Raw genomic sequence first — 21,625 nt, 5'->3', positions numbered from 1 at the left:
TGTATCAAATGTCACATGGTTGTAACTTTGGTCTCATAGGTCACTTTGGCCTTTTGAAGACGTTAATATAACATTTCATCTCTCTCTCTCTCTCTCTCTCTCTCTCTCTCTCTCTCTCTCTCACTTGTGCATCCCCTCCCACGTCTCTCTCTCCCCACTGCCCACCTCTCTCTCTCTCTCTGTCTCTCCCATCGCCTTCGCATCCCCTCCCACCTCTCTCTCTCTCTCTCTCTCTCTCTCTCTCTCCCCCACTTGCGCATCCCCTCCCACCTCTGCCCACCTCTCTTTCTCTCTCTGTCTCTCCCATCGCCTTCGCATCTCTCTCCCTGTCGCCTGCGCATCCCCTCCCCGTCGCTTCGTTTTGGTCGCCGCCTGTGTTGCTCCTGCCGCCATGTGAAGCCCCATCCCAATCCACGTAGGATTCCCAAGGTAGCCGACTCTACCCCCGAGGGGGATGGGCAGACACTATGCACACGACTTGGATACTCACATGAGGGACCCCCCCCCCCTTCCTCAAAGCTTGGAGGGCCAGGAAAGACATAACAAAGAAGAGAGCTCTCATCATACAGTTTCGGGATGTGGAGGCACGCACCTGTCAGAATACGTAGCGGAGATGATGACCAGATCTGGGAACACAAGAGCAAAAAACGCATGCAAAAAAACAGCACAAGAGAGAGATAGATGTAGGCGTGTAACTCTGCTCTGATATACACTAGAAGATCCCGAATATGATACAATGAGTGGTATGGGGGTGGGGGCCTATTTATATTCCCCCACATGTGGGGTCGGCCTCCTAAAAAAGGCTCCACGACTGCATCTACAGTCGGCCAGCAGCATGCAGCCAGTCGGCCAGCTCTGAGGGTCCACGACTGCATCAAGTACAATCGGCCAGCTCCAGTACACACATCTGATGTAGTCGGCCAGTAAATGGATCCTCCTGCCAACTCAGGGCTGCCTCCCAAGCCACAGAAAAATGGGAAAAATAGGGGAAAATGCGGGGAGTGAGGAAAAATGATAAAACACCTCATAAGGGCGGGCACACCCACAACAAAGGCCCTGGTGTATAAATCTAGACAGGAGATGACTTCTAACACCCCCTCTCAGCTCCTGGCTGTGAAACCAACCACATGGAGCTGGGGTGCCGCCTAACAAATCCTGAGAGAGCGACTTCGTGAAGAGGTCCACTATACTGTCCTCTGTCGAATAGAACTCTAGCAAGATGTCATCAGCAACGATCTGTTCACGAACAAAGTGCCTCTGGATGACCATGGGTTCCTCCAGTGGAAGCCCAAACTTGCTATGCAACCTCTGCATCCTCACCACCTCACAAACAGCATCACAAACAGCCCGGTACTCTGCCTTTGTTCTCGACAAGGCAAAAGATGACTGTCTCCAACTGCTCCGTAAAACTGCTCCTGGGCCTGAAGTAGATCTCCTCGTGTCCGGATCTCCTCCCCAAACTGAGTCACTTCAACCGTGGAGTCGGACTCCATCAATCAATCCCCCTCCTGTGTACAAGAGTCCATGATCCTTCGCATGCCACAGAAACCACAGGAAACGCAATCCTGCCTCCCAAAGAGACATCTGCAACCATGAGCTCAACTGCCTCATCAGGAAGCTCCCGTCCAATCTGGTGTCCATCAACCAGATCAATGAACCATACAGCTTCTGAGTCACAGAGACATCACACTGCTCACAAGGATCAACACCTGTTACGCTGCACAAACAAGTCCTGGAAACCTGATGAAACCTGTCAACCACCCCCTCTGAATCCGGAACCACAAAGCCTGGAGAAACCACCTCCTTCTGCAAGTAAGCACCTGCCACCTGCTTGGCTTTCCAAAAGGTCCCCGTGGAAAGAACATCCTCTTCTACTGGAGGTTCTTTGTCCCGAATACTACGAGACATCAGAGCATAAGTGACCTGTTCAGCTTCCTCTGACTGACGAACAGAAGAACTACCAACATCATACTGGAAAGTTCCTGCCAACTGCTGCCATCTACTGGCAAGCTATCCACCATCTGGTCCCGAAAGCCCGCACCTGCAGCGTATCCACACTTAAGTGGCCATTACCAGACTGCCACTCATCACAAACCTAAGGACCTGGGAGAGAGAGTGCTGAAAGCCTGTAAACTCCATTCTCCACTCCGCCTTCCCAAACCACTTGGCCTGTTGCTTTGTCCCGGAGACCAACAAAATGCTCATCAAACTCCACCCATACGCCAGTCTTGCAAACCTGATGCACTGACAACAGATGAAAACCAAGTGCCGGAACATACAACACCTGGGAGGAATGCTTCCCCCCTCTGCCATCGAGAACTATCTCCTCCTGGTCGAGGACCATGGGCACAAGCTCCTCCCACGTGATGGTGCTGAGCCTGCCACTGGTATAATCAACGACGAGTAAAATGCTGAGTACGAAGAGGGCAAGTGTGACAGCAACGTTATGGCCATGTCCTCTGACGATATCTCCTTCCCAGCCTGAAGAACTTCCTGCTGAAGAGCCTGCAGCTTGTTAATATGCTCCCGCATCGTCGACGACTTTGCAGGGCTCATAATCCACATCTGTACTTCCAAAGGAAATCCTCTTCATGGGCGATACCCTGTTGTAAAGTGAAGCCAAATGCTGCCATATACCTCTGGCCAGCGTCATATGCTTTACATGATTGATTACCTGTGGTGTGCAGCTGTGGAAAATAAACGAACGGACCCTGGCGTTGACACGATCCCACATCTGTGTCTGAGCCTCCCGGTCCTTTCGATTGACGGTAACTCCCCTTCCTCTACTTCCGGTCGTGGAACACCAACGACGACGAAATCAGCGAGGTCGTAAGACTCCAGAACAGATTCCATCATAACCTTCCATATGCCATAGTTACTCCCGTCCAACTGACGGTCCACCGAGAACGTGGGGAGTGTCGGGAGAGTGGTAGCACAAGATCCAGAGGCCAGATACATGTGGATCAGCTTACAACTCTCACAGGACAGGGTTATATACATAGCCCTATGTTACTTTCCTCCATCAGGATCCTCCTATGTCATTACAGAGGACATGCCACAAGAGGAGAAGACAGGAGCCTCGCCATACACTTGTCTATCAGAGGAGATTATGCAGTATTCTACACTAGGGGAGGTATTTCTTACGGGTGACTTCAATGCCTACACACAGAGCAGACAATGTAAGGTGTATCACTATGATGACATGGAGATCCTCCACCCTGTGGATCCAGAGGAGATAGGGGCTAGTCAACGGCAACATATAAAGAACCAGACTTGAACCTGATTTTGGAGCAGATGTTGGTGATATTGGCACGGAAGGGACTGGTGGAGGACAAGAAAGGCTGTCAGCCAACACATGAATGAGTAGGACACCTCTCGACTACAGCAAAGTTGTGGAATTTGTCCAGGACCTAGCCGACCAGCAGCCACTCCATCAATCATTCCCAAAGCTTGTAAAAGGCAATGTTGCTCATTGTTTTACATCATTCAGTCCAGCCAGGACTGGGTCTTAGATTAGCAATAGATTAGGTGTTTTACCACCTTTTGAGGGGCAGCCATGGGCTAGCCAAGATGTGCCTTTTTGTACCATAGAATATACGCTCTCTCTCTCTCTCTCTCCTCTCTCTTCTGCATGTGTTTTGTATCAGCATGTTCCAAGATGATGTTTAGGGCTGAAAGAAGACTCCCAAAGCTTCGCATGTGACATTGGTATCACTGCCAGTCCGTACTATGAGTCTCGCTCTGAAATGATGCCAGATGATCTGTGTGTTGACTTTGCACCGGACACGAGTCATCTGTAGAAGCATGTAGGATTGGTTCCTACCACCCAGAAGAGAGTCATGTGCTCTTGCAGTGGGCATGGGACAGCCTTTGTGCCACCCCAAGGGGCCAAGAAGGCCCCAAGCCTTGCCCACAAGCCCATGGAAGGACTGGGCAGGCTATCGGCCAGCCCAAGGGACCTAACCAAGCAGCTGACATGGCGTATGGGCTAGCTCAGCCCAGCAGCCAGTCGGCCAAGTCATACAGATTGCGCAAGGCTGCCCAGCAGCCAGGTTCATGCGCAGGGTGGCCAGTCAGGGCAGTAGTGTGAAATGCTGAATATACTAGCATTTAAATGCTATAAGACCAGGTCGTGGTGAAAAAAAGGAACAGTCCGACCAGCTATGTTTAGGGTATAAATACCCAAGGCATAAATAAGTCATTCTATCTCATTATGCACAAAGGGTTGATGTGTTCCAAGGGCCAGGACAGCCAAGGGGAAGTGCTCAGCCAAGGTGAAAAAGTGCAAGTCAAGAACCAGTCTTTATTTCCAGATTTACACTCATCACAATCCTGAGGACCTGGGAGAGAGAGTGCTGAAAGCCTGTAAACTCCATTCTCCACTCCACCTTCCCAAACCACTTGGCCTGTTGCTTTGTCCCGGAGAGCAACAAAATGCTCATCAAACTCCACCCGTACGCCAGTCTTGCAAACCTGATGCACTGACAACAGATGAAAACCAAGTGCCGGAACATACAACACCTGGGAGGAAAGCTTCCCCCCTCTGCCATCAGGAATTATCTCCATCCTGCCCTCACTGTGAACTAGGATAGTGGACGTATCCCCAGTAAGAATATGACCAGAAAGCCTGCAGAGATCCTGTAAACCGGAACGGGAAGGAGTCATGTGCCTGGAAGCACCACTATCGAGAATCCACTCCCGAGTATCCGTTGCGGAGAGTCCACCAATCTCCTCCCTGCCTGAAGAAAATGAAACATCGGTGTCCATCACCTCCAGGTGCACAAAAGCCGGAGTCTTCATGATTGCTGCTGAGGAATCTTCACCCTTCTCGGCCTTCCGCTTGGGACACTGCCTCCAATAGTGGCCTTTCTCGATGAACATCCAGTCGGCCAGCACTGGAGTGCTCCTGGCATCATCTGGCAGCCCTCCCAAGCCTCAGAAAAATGGAAAAAAATAGGGGAAAAATACGGAGAGTGGGGAAAAATGGAAAAACACCTCATAAGGGCGGGCACACCCACAACAAAGGCCCTAGTCTGTATAAATCTAGACAGGAGATGACTTCTAACAATATTATATATATATAATATATATATATATATCTAGATATATATATATATATAGATAGATAGATATATATATTATATATATCTATATATATATATAGATAGATATATTATATATATCTATATATATATAGATAGATATATTATATATATATATATATATATATATATATATATATATATATATATATATATATATATAGATATATATCTATATATAGATAGATATAATATATATATATAATATATCTATCTATATATAGATATATTATATATATATATATTATATCTATCTATATATATATCTATTTAATATATATATATTATATATATATAGATATATATATAGATATATATATATATATATATATATTAGAGAAAACGCGGCAAGTTCATGAGAGTGAGATCATGGAATCTTTTTCACTACCACTCATATGGGACCTTGTTGGCAGCACAAGGCACATGATTGGTTCAGAATTCCAACGTGTTTGGTTTGAAATCTGCCCTTTGTATATTTTTTTCATACTTAATAGAAGTCTCTTTTCAAAAGAGAGAAAATGGAGCTATGATTAGGCGATGAGCTAACCAACAACCCCTTTGATTAATCTTATGTGTACATTTGTGCAAGATGATTTTTTTAGATTTTTCCTTCATTGTGTAGCCGAGTGGTTAGGGGGTCGAAGTCCCAATGCACACGCCATGGGTTCAACCCCACTTGCTACAGCCAGGAGCAAAAGCATTGAATAAAGTGATGGACAAATTCATATGTGGTGAAAAGCTGTAACATGGCTGCAAAAGCGGAATAGATTAACGCTAAGCAAATTGAGAGATTAAAGCTAATCAAACTTAGCAAAGGCACAATAGAGAAGACCATGAAGACCTAAACTACTGTATATTGCCCAAACATGAATATATACAATGATGTCATAGATCCAAACTCGGATTAGTACTATGCATGTTGTGCAAATGGCTACACTGTATGACCTAACTGCTGGTTCTGCTGTCCCTTTGAGAAAAGGAGAACTTCCTTCTTGAGGTTCTTGATGCTATGTTAGCTACCAAGGGGATCAGGCTCTGCAAACAGACTCGTCTTGCTTGGGAATGACCTGAATCAGCATAAGATAGGCATCTAATGTGCTGGTTGTACGCTAGTCGGCCAGCACTTTTCAGACCCAAAAATGGTATCAGAAATAGCATTTAACATGTTCATAATTGTGCCCAACTTGTGTTCCATCCATTGGTGCATATCCTGTCCACTTCTGGGGGTCCTATCGGGCTCCAAAATCTGCCCCAAACGGTCCACACTTGCCCTCGAATCTTCCCCTTTGGGCGGTTGCAGCAGAGAATCAAGTCCACGAGCATCTCGCATAGGGCATGCACCCTCCTGCTAAACTTGGAGCACTGAGACACATTATGCCACTTTGATCCACTCCCACTGGAATGCATCACTCCCCGCTTATGGCCTTCAAGCACTTCCTGTCGGAATCTGTAGCAAACACACACGATGGCTCAAAAATCAGCATACCACATGACTTGGAGTACTCTCATTGTCACAATATGCAACTGCAACTTCCACTAAACTACCTATCATAATCGACAGATCTGAAGAAGCTATAAGCACATCTCCCTCCATGTCATCCAACTGTAGCCCCCACTCCAAACTCTCTTGCTTTGCTTCCAACAGTATCACTATTGGATGTGCTCAAGGCCTCATTAGAAAAGGGATCCTCTGTCCTAGATAAAGAAGAATGTGCACCTAGCACCCTAGGACATGGTGCACGTGACAATTAAAGCCACTCGAGCATCATCGTGTGTGCATACATCGTGTTAATATTGCTTTTTGTAGTTTGCTTTGAAGGTGGTTCTTTTGAGATGTTTGTAAACATGTATATATACCTTCATTAGGTCAGAAAAATCTGAACTTACAAATTGAAAGATTTGAGAAAGAAATAATAGTGAAGAGGACAAAGACAAAAACAAAGCATTTGAAAGATCAAAAATAAATAAACTAACAAACCTAGCTACTAAGGAGAGGAAATCAAAAGATAATATCAAATGAAGACTTTTAATTAAGACATTATCCAAAAAACAAAAAACAAACAAACAAACAAACAAAAAACAAAACAAAACAAAAAAAACAAAAACAAAAAACAAAATTGCAAAACAAAGAACTCTAAACTCTAGACCTAAAGCACTAAGAACTAGAACCAAACATTAAGCTAAACTTTAAAAAAGACTTCGACTCAAAAGTGCAACCATTAACTCCAATGTCTGTCCGAACATGAAGTGTAGGTTCATCAACTCTATCATGCATAGCGTGGACAATAAGCTATGACATCCCTACTCACGTCATCAGTGCCCAAGATTAAGTGCAGGTTTGTATAAGGTCAATCCAAAAGAACATGCTTTATAAAACCAGCGAACTGAGTTTCTATCACTCTCTGGAGGTGATGAGCATACTCAGCCATGATAGAGACTAGCACTCAAAATCTGCTCTAAGGTATAACAACAAACAATTACAAAACATAGGACAAAACCAAACTAAGTCTATATTAAGCTAGAGCAAGAAAGAAAAGACTAAACAAGGCCTACTCTTAAGTTTTTTAAAAAAACCCTAATCTAAGCTAGAACAAGCCACTTTTACAAAAAAGAGCATTGAATTATAAATTAAGTGGGCTTTTCAGCTCCCCACTTCTATAAAACTTACTCCTTATCATTTTAAACATTCCAAAAGCTGAAATACCAAAGATAAACTTACTACGATTCATGAAAGAACGAACCTTTTTCAAAATCTTATTGAAACTATAACCTTTTTTGGTAAGCAGCAAAATAAGATGGCATGATTGAGAGATAAAGGCAAATTTAGTAGAGCAAAGATGGGAGAATCTAAAAAGTTGACAGTAGATAACACCACACTTAGCTGTATCAGAAATATTGGAAGAAAAGTGTGGCATCCGAATGATCTTTATGTTAGCATATTCAGGTTGTAAGCATTTGTCATAAATATCTACTATGAAGCCTAAAGATGATTGAGTGATCTTAAGGTCTAAAAAAGCACAACTATCGCTATTCGAGGTGCAGTTAAGATCGCAAAATTCCTTGGGATAGATCCATCCACCTAAGGAATTTGCACTGATATATAAAAACTCTTGAAAGGAAGGAATGTTGGAAACGAAGAGGTCATCTACAAAACGTCTCACATTACAAAGTTTGTGAAGAAAGACAAAACAAGTATTAGCAGAAATAAGCGTTCCATAAAATCAAACTCATAAGTAAAAAGATAAAAATTAGCAAGAAAGACCGCAGAATTGGTACCCATGGGAATACTAATTGCTTGCTTAAATAAAAAGTCACCTAAGGAAATATAAAGGTTATCTAGGAGAAAATCTAACCAAGTACAAATGTCATCTTTGTCTACAATTTTGGTGAATCTTTTCTTTCTCTTATCTACATCTTGATTTTTACTTTTTAACCAAGAAAAATCAAAGTGCAAAGCTGACTTTTCTACTAATACAGCCTTGCATCTATCCTTTTCTAATCTATGGGCAAAAACTTTCATCATAAGGGATCTAATCCTTACACGTGAGTCTTCTAAGTCTAGTTTGGTGTATAAGGTCGTGAAGTCGAAGGTTTGAAGGCATAAAGGAGACGACTTTTCAGCCAGGCTCCGAGAGGAGTTTAAGAATTTCAAGACAGGAACTACTCCTACAGAATCTTTTAAGACCCAACTCGTGTCTATAGGCACGTCAGCATCTTTAAGAAGATTTTTCCAAAGGTCCCAAGAAGAGCAAATAACGGATGTTTCTAAATGGCTTAGTCATTGTAAGAAGCAATGTTAGAGAATGGTTGAAGGCAGCAAGTGGAAGCAGAGGAGAGCCTTGGAGCAACCAGCAATGATCCAACACTTCAGCAAAAATGATGAATGAATTAAATGGCAAAAATCCTATTCTTATATAGGGCACAAATAGTCAAGTCGGACAGTAGAAGAAACCCACCATTGGTGAAAATACCTACAACTGGGGAAAAGTGCCTAAAAATGTGGAAAAAAAATACCCACAACTAAGTAAAATACATCAAATAAATATGCTGCATATATGGTGCAATAAATGGAATAAATGCTGGAGATGAACACAGTCCAACACCTCCTCTCAGCTCCAGCACAGTGGACCGACTCCCATACACGGGAGTCGGTCCACTGTATAAGGTCGTGAAGTCGAAGGTTTGAAGGCATAAAGGAGACGACTTTTCAGCCAGGCTCCGAGAGGAGTTTAAGAATTTCAAGACAGGAACTACTCCTACAGAATCTTTTAAGACCCAACTCGTGTCTATAGGCACGTCAGCATCTTTAAGAAGATTTTTCCAAAGGTCCCAAGAAGAGCAAATAACGGATGTTTCTAAATGGCTTAGTCATTGTAAGAAGCAATGTTAGAGAATGGTTGAAGGCAGCAAGTGGAAGCAGAGGAGAGACTTGGAGCAACCAGCAATGATCCAACACTTCAGCAAAAATGATGAATGAATTAAATGGCAAAAATCCTATTCTTATATAGGGCACAAATAGTCAAGTCGGACAGTAGAAGAAACCCACCATTGGTGAAAATACCTACAACTGGGGAAAAGTGCCTAAAAATGTGGAAAAAAAATACCCACAACTAAGTAAAATACATCAAATAAATATGCTGCATATATGGTGCAATAAATGGAATAAATGCTGGAGATGAACACAGTCCAACACCTCCTCTCAGCTCCAGCACAGTGGACCGACTCCCATACACGGGTCACAAGCTGATCAATAGAATCTCAAGGAAGAGGTTTAGTGAAGAGGGTAGCTAGGTTGTCCTGAGAGCAACAATACTGCAAAGAAATGATGCTGTCAGCGACTAGCTCACGAACAAAGTGAAAATGGACCTCAATGTGTTTGGTCCTTCCATGAAAAGATGAAGTTCGAGCCAACGCCAAGCTGCTATGGCTATCTGTAAGAATGCAAACAGTGAGTCCGAAAGAACATCAAGATTACTCACCATCTGCGCCTGCCAATGAGAATGTCGAGTGGAAGAGAACTGACTGAGAACACTAACACTGTAAGAAATGTCGGGCCTAGTATAAATCAAGAGAATGAGAGAATCCACAAGCCTCCGATACTGCATACTGTCCTCAAAGATGGGAGTAGAATCTTCTCGGGAAAGCTTGGAGTTAGGATCCATCGGACATAAAAGAGGACGGCACTCTATCATCCCAAATGTCTCCAAGATCTGTTGTGGATATCTGTACTGGCTAAGGAAAACTCCATCAGATTCCAACAGACCTCCACACCAAGAAAGTAGTGGAGAAGTCCTAAATCAGACATCTCAAAAGTGAGAGCTAAATCTAACCGCAGTTGTTCAATCACTCGCAAGATGAGAGCTAGTGATCAACAAATCATCAAATAAGACGATCAAACAAATCAAAGCATCCTCAGCAAAGAAATAGAGATTTATGTCTGCAAAACATCTCTGGAAGCCAAGGGAAAGAAAGAATGCATTAATCTTATCATACCATGCCTTGGGTGCCTGTTTCAAACCATGTCACGTCCTCACAGGATCAAACCCTATCGAAACCATGGTCATCAACGTTTCAATAGGGTTCGATCCTGTGAGGACGTGACAGTTGGTATCAGAGCTGCCTATCGTGGATGATTTCGATCATGGTTGAAGTGATGCAAGGTATGCTGGAGTGGCGAATTCCAGGTATGTGCAAATTTCGTTTTAGCATGGATATTACTAGAAACTGCCGGATTTCGTCCTTCAGATAGATAGGGAGGATGATCTGTGTGTGGGAGGCTGAGGCCTGGATAGGAAAGGGAATTTGTGCAAGCCAAGAAGAGTGAAAGCCATGTTGCGCTGGAAAGAGAAAAACAATCCTGCTGACCCTTGTTCCCATGGATAGCACTCTAGCCCGTTATCCGCCTGCCTGTCCCTAGCATGCAAGCGTGCACATGACAAACCATAAAGGGCTTTGTGCAATATGTACACCTTACCCTCATGTCCAGGAACCTGAAAACCTACTAGAGGCTGTTCAACATAGACCTCATGATGCAAGTCACCATTGAGAAATGGCAAACTTGACATCCATCTGAAAACCGGCCAGTGACGATGAGCAAAGAGCGCAAGAACTATCCGGATAGTAGTGTATCTCGCTATAGGAGCAAAAGTTTCCTCATAGTCAACACTGTCACAAATCCCTATATTCTAGGGACATGCGGATGCGTGTCAGGCCTAGAAACATGCGGATGCATGTATGTATTATACCTGGGCATGTGTATGGATCATATGAGTGGATGCATATGAGTCCAAGGACATGGCAGGACATTTGTGGACTTTCGGGCGGTGCCCGTGTGGATTCCGGCCATGCACACATGGTGTGTTATGATGGCAGGCGGAATATTTTCAAGTACAAGAATGATGATAGGTGGTTCTCCAAGTTTACATGTGCACAATGCATAAATGATGCATGTCATAACTTTATTTTACTTTGTGTGACATTGTCTTGCTGCCTGGACAATGCTTGTTATTTTGGCTTGTGAAGCCCGAGGGACCGGGGACGCCCGGGCACCTTGTGGACACGTGTGTGCACTCCTGCTTGGGCCTAAAACTGTGGGCTTATGGGTTTTGCAGGTGGTAAGTGCGTCCACACTCAATTTACAGCTTATTTCATTTACTACTAAAGTTTATTGGTTTGCAGGTCCACACTCATTAATAAGTGGCCGGACAACTTATAATGCGTTCGCATTTGGTTGGACCAAAATTAATGAAGCCCGGACAACTTATGGCCATTTCCCATTTGGTTGGACCTAAACTTATACAAACAGGACAAATGGAGCACTATGGGCTGGACACCTACCTGGACACCTTATGGGGGACACATGTCAGCCAGTTTGTGCACCCACCAAGCCCCTTAGGTGGCACTGGAGAAAGGCGCCTCCCTCAAGAGGCCTTTTGGGCTGTTTTATTCATTATTCAACACATTGGAGAGCTGATGGAAGCTTTGGGAGTTGCTACAGGGCTGGTTGCTTGCTTCCCGGACTCACACAAGCTTGGATAATGATCCCCACACTCTTCTAAAGGGCTGGTTGGTAAATTTCAGACCTGTATTTTCTGGTTATTGCGAGTTTTGGGCTGGTTACAGGTGTCCAAAGTCAACTTGGACAATACAGGACAGCTCTAGGGACCTCCACAGGGCTGTAGGACCCTTAACAGGTGGATTTCTCGCGATGGAAAGTTGCTGTTTTGGACTGGTTATTGCATAAAACAGGCTGGACAGCAATGGAATATGTGAGCATGGATGTGTCTCAAGGATTCCTGGTGTAACAGGTGTTTAGGGCAAGCATTGGGAACACTTGCTCGCGGAGAACACAGGATTCTGGATCAGTTTCTCGCGTGGAAACAGGGCCTAAAGATCCATTTACATCCTGTGCAGGGCGGAGTACCTGTGAGGATTGTGATACTCTTGTGCAGGGCGGATGTACCTGTGAAGAGGCTTGTGCAGGGCGGATGTACCTGTGTGTAGGGCGGATGTACCTACAGATTCTCTTGTTTGAGATGTATTCATACATGATGTATTTGGGAGAATCAGGTGCAGGCTGGTGGTGAATCCCCAGGCACCCTTAATCTTGTACTTTGCAGACTCTTTTGGTAATATAACCTAAAGGGGGGGGGTCAGCCTATCATCGGCCCCTTTATGTGGTGTACTGTCATTTTCAGCTTTGTGGTTGTAATGCTCAATTGTTAAGTGCTCAGAATCTTGTTCACATTTATACGATTCCAATTCACGCTTCCGCCTCCCGTTACATTGGTATCAGAGCTCAGTTTTTCCCCTCATTGGAAAACGGTCCGAGGCTTGGAATCATAAGTGGTGACCTGATTTGAGTGTCATGGACAGCCACATTTCTGACAGTGTGGAGAACACACAGGACCGTGAACTTCATGGTACAAGGGATGCAAGAGATGCTGCAGGCAATGATGTCTATGGAGATGCAGGTACTCATGACACTATGCATTCTGATTTGGAATCTTTGAGGCGTCAAGTGCGACGCTATAGGGCTGAAACCGAAGAGCTTAGGTCATTGAAAAATGACCCGGATGTACAAAGGGTGTTGGCTGCGAAGGCAAAGGCTTCGGCCCATGAAGTCACTTTTGAAGCAATTGCAAAGGAAATGGATGTTGAGAAACCCCGAGAGCTTGCACTTGCATACCTAATGGTTAAGGGTGATGTATACACTGAAGCAGATGGTAGTTTGGCTTTCAAGAACCCACCCCTCATGGCTGCCCGTGGTGATGCATATGATGCACAACAAGCAGAAAGAGCACAGCAAGTGCCAAATGCTGAAAGGACAAGAGTCCCTGGTGCTAGGCTTGATGCAGGTCAAGAGAAGAGTAAGGATGAGGGATCCTCTACTCATTCCCGCTTTGCTCCAAGAAGACATGTCCATTCTCGTGTTGAGCTTTCCACTCATTTGGAGAGTGTGGCTCAAGAGAGAACGAAGAGGGATCGTGAATCTTCATCGCGGCATCATCATCATGCAGATGAACAGGATGTACATAGGGATGCATATAGAAGGAAGAAGCCTCGAGAGTTCAAGTCCGGTGACAAGGATGTAAAGTTTGAAAACTTTCAGGGACGGATGGACTCTACCAAAGCACTTGCTTTCATTAGACAGTTTGAGATAGCTTTTTGCAATGAAGACTTTTCGGAAAAGTCTATGCTCAGGCATGTGGGAATGCATCTCAAGGATACGGCAAGTGATTGGTGGCTTGCAAAAATACTTGATGGAAGTGCTGCCCCAACTTGGTCTTCTTTCAAAATTCAGTTTTATGATCAATTCTTACCACCAAACTTTGCAAAGGATGTACGCAAGGAGTGGGATTGGCTGTCCCAAGATGAGGGAGAGTCCGTTGCTTCATACATAGCAAAGTTTTGGAAAGTCCTTCTCAAGGTTACTCCCTTCATGAAGATTGGAGAGGACGAGAAGAAGAGAAAGTTTGAATCGGGGCTCCATCACATCATCCAACAAAGCTTGGGAGTGTACCCAAATAAGACCATACAAGAGCTTATACACTCAGCCATGATTGCGGAGAACTTGCACATAAAAGCACCCACAAATAAGCCATTTACAGGTCAAAACAAGAGCAAATTCAGGGCTGGTTATGACCAGAAAAAGGGTGGACAGCCACCTAAGAATGCTCCCAAAGATGGCCGAGATGCAAAGGATGACTCCAAGAAGCCGGGGGGTAAACGCCACAATTTTGGGCTCTCAAAACAGCAATTGGAAGAGTACAGGAAGGCTGGAAAATGCTTTAAGTATGGCAGTAAAGATCATATATATCCTAAATGCCCACAAAATCCTAAGAATGCTGAGCCTAATGTGCAAAAGCCTCTTGTGAATGTTGTACCCGATGTGCAGGGTAATACAGGGCATGAGCCCAAGAGTAGAGTCATATGCAAGGCTTGGGGCAAATTGAAGGATCAGCCCACTTTGTTTCTTTTTGATGATGCTTCCACAGACAACTTTATATCCGTACAGATGGCTGCCGCCAGCGGCCATAGGTCTCAATGTGGAAGACATGGGAATGCAAATGAATGCAGATGCCGCCTTTGAGGGCAAACAGGTTGATGTAACTCCGGTCATTGGTAAGCTCCGTGTACATATACAGGACTACCTCGACTATGAGAGCTTTCTAGTGGCTCCTCTTACAGGTTGTGATGTTTTGTTGAGGATGCCCTGGCATCACCGTTTAGAGCCTGTTAAGGCTTACAAAGAGAAGAAAATCAGCTTTGTACATAGAGGCCGTGAGCACTCTATAGATGCTGGTACTACTGGAAGTACCATACCTCTTGTAAGCCATGTACAAATTAATAAGGCAATAAAGAAATCAGCTTGTTCTTACTTGGTTTTTGTACGTGATACCATTGAACATTCTAGTGTTGATGTTAGTGCATTAGATCAAGACAAGCTTAACTTTTTGAATGAGTTCAAAGATTGTTTTGCAAATGCTTTGCCAGCAAGGTTGCCACCAGAGAGGCCGGAAGATCATTGTATAGATCTAATTCCCGGTAGCTCTCCACCTAATAGGCCACCATACAGGGTGAGTGCTAGTCAACAAGAAGAGATTATGGCACAGGTGAATGAACTTTTGGAAAAGGGTTTGATTCGACCTAGTTCCTCGCCATATTGCTCGCCGGTACTTCTTGTTCAAAAGAAGGATGGTACTTACAGGATGTGTGTTGATTACCGTGCCCTCAATAAGATAACCATCAAGAATCGGTTTCCCATTCCGCGCATTGATGACATCTTGGACAAGCTTGAAGGTTCGGCATGTTTCAGCCGAATAGACCTCAAGAGTGGGTATCATCAAGTGAGAGTGGCACCTCAAGATGTACACAAGACTGCATTCAGGACAGCCTTTGGTCTTTATGAGTTTTTGGTGGTGCCTTTTGGCCTTACAAATGCACCCGCTACCTTCAACAGGATGATGGACAGGGTGTTCAGAAAACATAGAAAGTTCACAGGTATATTCTGTGATGATATTATTGTATTCTCAAAGAATGAAGCCCAACATCGTGAGCACCTGGCTATTGTGTTTAAAGAGCTTAAGGAAAATCAGCTCTACATAAATGCAAAAAAGAGTGAATTCTTTCTCCCAGAGATTCACTATCTTGGTCACATTGTATCAAAGGATGGTGTACGCATGGATCCCGCAAAGATACAAACCATGCAAGAATGGCCAGAGCTGAAATCAGTCCATGAAGTGAGGAGCTTCCTTGGTTTATGTGCTTACTACAGGAGGTTCGTCAAGCATTTTGCTTTCATTGCCGCTCCGTTACATGATTTAACGAAGAAGAAAGCAATCTTTAAATGGACACAAGAAGAGAGAGATGCCTTTCAAAAGTTGAAGAGTGCAATCATCTCGGGACCGGTACTCATTATTCCGGATTTGCACAAACCTTTTGTGGTGGAATGTGATGCAAGTGGGGACTGCATAGGGGCTGTTTTGAACCAAGAAGGACATGCCATTGCCTATGAGAGCAAACGCTTGCAACATGCAGAGCTTCACTTACAGGTTTATGAGAAGGAGTTATTGGCCGTAATTCATGCCCTTACTATTTGGAAACACTATCTTTTAGGGGCTGATTTTATGGTCAAAACTGATCATCAAAGTTTGAGATACTTTTTGACTCAAAGTAAGCTCTCAGAGAAGCATATGAGATGGGCAAATTTCCTCTCAATGTTTCATTTTCAGATTTTACACACTCCAGGGAAAAAGAATGTCGTGGCGGATGCCTTATCTAGACGACCACAGGTTCATGCTATTACAGTTGCATACCATGAGGACTTATCGGATATGCGTAATACTTATCATTTGGATGAGGATTTTGCACATGTATGGGCTGATTTGCAAGAGGGCATTGCTGTCCCATCTTATGTCATAAGAGATGGATATCTCATGATGCAAAATCGTATGTGTGTGGTAAAGAACCTTCGCCATAAGGTTATGGATGAGTGTCATGCTCCTCCATATGCAGGTCATAGAGGCATTTTGGCCACAGCACAAGCTTTGAAGAGGTATTTCTTTTGGCCACATATTCGCAAGGATATTGAAGCATATGTACGTGAATGTATGGTGTGTCAAAAGGTCAAGTTTGACAGACATAAAGCACCTGGATTGCTTCAGCCTTTGCCTATACCAAATGAACCATGGGAAAGCATTGCTATGGATTTCATTATGGATTTGCCAAGGACGCCACAGGGAAATGATGCTATTTGGACCATTATTGACAGGTTTAGCAAGCAGGCACATTTCATTCCCGTGCGCAAGACAATAAAGCCAGATCATATGGCTAGGATGTTTTTGGCACAGATATTCAAACACCATGGCATGCCTAAATCTATTGTGGGGGATAGAGATCCTAGAACCACAAGCTTATTTTGGCGCGCATTGTTTGACAATATGGGTACAAAGCTGAACTTCTCATCAGCTTACCATCCACAGACAGATGGGCAAAGTGAAATAGCAAATTCAGCCGTCCTCGACTTGCTGAAATCTTATGTATCCGACCGCAAATCGGATTGGGAGAAGTATTTACCACTTGTGGAATTTGCCTACAACAACACGGTACATACTTCTACGGGCAAGGCGCCCTTTGAGATTATCTATGGCAAGGTGGTACTACCACCCATCCTTCGTACAAAGGATGAGATTTTTGCAGCAGATGAGTATGTCAGAGACTTGGATACTGCATTTGCACAGGTACGGACAGCCATAGAGAGGTCTCAAACCAAGAATAAAAAGGCAGCTGATAAGCATAGAAGGGATGTACAATTCAAACAAGGTGATTGGGTCTTGCTGAAATTTGAAAAGGCACGCCTTCGGAAGAGGCCAGGAAAAGAGGGAAAGTATCCTAAACTTTCCAACAGGTACTATGGACCTTTTCAGATCTTGGAGAAGATCAATGATGTTGCATTTCGGCTTGTACTCCCAGATCATTGGAACATGCATAATGCTTTTCATGTGAGCCTATTGAGGCCTTATGTGGGACCGACACCGTTTGAGCCGGTTTTGGAAGACCCACCCGAGGTGGATGAGCTGGAAGAGATTCTTCAACCTGAAGAGATTGTTTTTCACAAGGAACGAAAGCTTGCGGGAGGCAAACTTGTTCGTAGGTACCTTGTGAAGTTCAAGAATTATTCAGCTTTGGATGCGAAATGGATGGATGAGGCCTACTTCGAGGATTACCCAGATCTTTTGAAGGCCTATCTGGAGGCTTTTCAGTTGCGGTCAACTGATTAGAAGCCGGGGGGATGTCACAAATCCCTATATTCTAGGGACATGCGGATGCGTGTCAGGCCTAGAAACATGCGGATGCATGTATGTATTATACCTGGGCATGTGTATGGATCATATGAGTGGATGCATATGAGTCCAAGGACATGGCAGGACATTTGTGGACTTTCGGGCGGTGCCCGTGTGGATTCCGGCCATGCACACATGGTGTGTTATGATGGCAGGCGGAATATTTTCAAGTACAAGAATGATGATAGGTGGTTCTCCAAGTTTACATGTGCACAATGCATAAATGATGCATGTCATAACTTTATTTTACTTTGTGTGACATTGTCTTGCTGCCTGGACAATGCTTGTTATTTTGGCTTGTGAAGCCCGAGGGACCGGGGACGCCCGGGCACCTTGTGGACACGTGTGTGCACTCCTGCTTGGGCCTAAAACTGTGGGCTTATGGGTTTTGCAGGTGGTAAGTGCGTCCACACTCAATTTACAGCTTATTTCATTTACTACTAAAGTTTATTGGTTTGCAGGTCCACACTCATTAATAAGTGGCCGGACAACTTATAATGCGTTCGCATTTGGTTGGACCAAAATTAATGAAGCCCGGACAACTTATGGCCATTTCCCATTTGGTTGGACCTAAACTTATACAAACAGGACAAATGGAGCACTATGGGCTGGACACCTACCTGGACACCTTATGGGGGACACATGTCAGCCAGTTTGTGCACCCACCAAGCCCCTTAGGTGGCACTGGAGAAAGGCGCCTCCCTCAAGAGGCCTTTTGGGCTGTTTTATTCATTATTCAACACATTGGAGAGCTGATGGAAGCTTTGGGAGTTGCTACAGGGCTGGTTGCTTGCTTCCCGGACTCACACAAGCTTGGATAATGATCCCCACACTCTTCTAAAGGGCTGGTTGGTAAATTTCAGACCTGTATTTTCTGGTTATTGCGAGTTTTGGGCTGGTTACAGGTGTCCAAAGTCAACTTGGACAATACAGGACAGCTCTAGGGACCTCCACAGGGCTGTAGGACCCTTAACAGGTGGATTTCTCGCGATGGAAAGTTGCTATTTTGGACTGGTTATTGCATAAAACAGGCTGGACAGCAATGGAATATGTGAGCATGGATGTGTCTCAAGGATTCCTGGTGTAACAGGTGTTTAGGGCAAGCATTGGGAACACTTGCTCGCGGAGAACACAGGATTCTGGATCAGTTTCTCGCGTGGAAACAGGGCCTAAAGATCCATTTACATCCTGTGCAGGGCGGAGTACCTGTGAGGATTGTGATACTCTTGTGCAGGGCGGATGTACCTGTGAAGAGGCTTGTGCAGGGCGGATGTACCTGTGTGTAGGGCGGATGTACCTACAGATTCTCTTGTTTGAGATGTATTCATACATGATGTATTTGGTAGAATCAGGTGCAGGCTGGTGGTGAATCCCCAGGCACCCTTAATCTTGTACTTTGCAGACTCTTTTGGTAATATAACCTAAAGGGGGGGGGTCAGCCTATCATCGGCCCCTTTATGTGGTGTACTGTCATTTTCAGCTTTGTGGTTGTAATGCTCAATTGTTAAGTGCTCAGAATCTTGTTCACATTTATACGATTCCAATTCACGCTTCCGCCTCCCGTTACAAACACCCTCAATCTAAGAATAACGCTTTGCAACCAGTCTGGCTTTGTGTTTATCCAGAGAACCATCGACATGAAACTTGGTTTTCAAGACCCACTTGACCCCAATGACTTGCCTATGCAAAGGCCGGTCCACAAGATCCCATGTAGCATTCGTTTCAATGGAATCAATCTCGACCTCCGTGGCTGCCCACCACTCAGGAAAAGCAAGAGCCTCTTTAGCTGTAGTAGGCTCATATGACTGCACCACTTCACTCATCTTGGCAAGGTTACAGGAATGACAAAGCTGTTGTAGTCCCCGCGCCCGTGTCAAAAAGCTGATGAAGATCAACATCTAAGAGATGAGAGTCACGAACAATGGCTTCCAGCGATCGGGAAATCCTTGGGGTAGGAGTAGGAGAAGCTGAGGGCGGATAAACTTGGGGTGGAGAAGTTGAGGGGAGTAGGGGTGCTAGGGAAGAAGGGGAAGAAGCAGGAGGATGAGAAACCTCTATGGTAAGCTCGCGGTGAGACCAGGAATAATCGGACGAGAGTTCAACAAAGTGAACATCGGGGGAAATTGCTAAGGATTTCTTCTCCAGATTCCATAATCTGTAAGCTTTGGATTGATAGCTATAACCAAGGAATTTACACTTCCTGGATTTGGGATCAAATTTGGACCTGGCAGAATCAGGCCTGAGATAAGAAACTAAAGGTTTTTGTCATGTAAAAGCCTCCTCCACTGTCATATTAGCAAACGCCGTTGCGGGAGAAGGGTTGATGATGTAGACAGTAGTAGTCACAACTATTGGAATATATATCATCTCCAGAGGGCCTACATACACCTTTTCATGCTTGTACTGGTCATTTTATGAGACCGTGCATTTGCATATTTTAGCAAATATTATTTGGGATTTTTCTACCATTTTTAGGCATTTTATAGTATTTTTATGCTATAAGATAGGTGTCGGCTTGCTACAACTGGCTGACCAACTCTTAGGAGGTGCTCACCCTTCCCCTCAGTTTTCATCTCATTCTTGCATATTTGCTGGAGGTCATTGGCTGTAGAGACAGTCTCTTATGCTTGTAAGCACCTACGGGCTTCCCTCGTGCTCATTTTTAGGAATAATCAATTGTTTCCAGCTTTCTAAAGTTTGAGCTTTGAGCCTACAACCTGTGTTTGCTCTTTCTTTCATGGTATCAAAGCCAAACCCTGATCCACAGGTAAGGAATTGCTGCGTTTTTTTTATTGGAGCAGAGGCTTCATCAATTTGTTGCATTTTCTGCATCTGTACTGTTGGACTACTACGTTTTTTCTACTGGAGGCTCTTCTAGGTGCCAAGGACAAGGTTCCTGAAATAACTACTTTCTCTATTTCTCTTTTCCCACCCTCCCTCCTTTTCTTCTTTCTCTCCTCTTGTTGTGCAAAGCTTGAGAGGAGGCTACTTGCTGTTTTTTACAGCCCTCATTCTTCAGAGAAGGTTTCTTGTCAAAGGACATGGCTTCAAGAGATTTCTCTACTAGTAAAAGCCTCTAGAGACTAAAGACCAAACTTAAAGAAACTTCTAGTTCATATGAGCTAAAAAGAGATAGCTGCATTCAATATAAACTTCTAACACTTTTTTTGGGGGGGGCATGTCAGGGTATTGTCACAACTTATTTCTAGGGGAGTCCGCAATTATTCTTGAACTATAGGACATTTTAGAAATAAACTAATGCATCCATATCTCTTCATCCATTTACTTGATAGTTATTACAAAATCTTTGTTATTTAGCCTTTTGTGCTAGCTTTGAGACCTATGGATGGAAAAGGAGGGCGGCACGAAGGGGGAGCGGTTGAACATGGGAGAACACCTAAATATCATACTTTAAAAAGGAATCACCAAAGCATCTAGGAGAGCCATGCCATTCAATTAGATGCATGGACCCCTTCGAAGCTCTACCAAGAAATTTAGTAGAAGGCATGGTTCAACATACAAGGAGCATACTCATAGGAAACAACAAGAAATTTAGCAGAAGGCATGTTTCAACATACAAGGAGAAATCCTACCATTGTCCATAACATCTCACTATATAGGACTATCTAGGATTTTACTGTCTCACAATCTCGGCGAGAAACAAATTCCAAGGAAAAT

The 21,625-nt window shown here is 44.2% G+C and overlaps 1 protein-coding gene and 1 pseudogene across 4 annotated transcripts in view; both read right to left on the bottom strand.

Moving 5' to 3' along the window:
- Positions 1 to 21,625, bottom strand: part of LOC147627471 (NF-kappa-B inhibitor-like protein) — a 64,820-nt gene that overhangs the window by 30,855 nt on the left and 12,340 nt on the right. The gene's annotated exons all lie outside the window — the stretch shown is intronic.
- Positions 7,724 to 8,382, bottom strand: LOC147627472 (uncharacterized; annotated as a pseudogene).

This window comes from Cibotium barometz, chromosome 20 (genome assembly GCF_041138505.1).
Source record: "Cibotium barometz isolate CiBa-2024 chromosome 20, ASM4113850v1, whole genome shotgun sequence".
In the NCBI taxonomy this organism is placed as follows: domain Eukaryota; kingdom Viridiplantae; phylum Streptophyta; class Polypodiopsida; order Cyatheales; family Cibotiaceae; genus Cibotium; species Cibotium barometz.
Note: the sequence above shows the minus strand (reverse complement) of the source record. Positions and strands in the feature narration are given on the sequence as shown.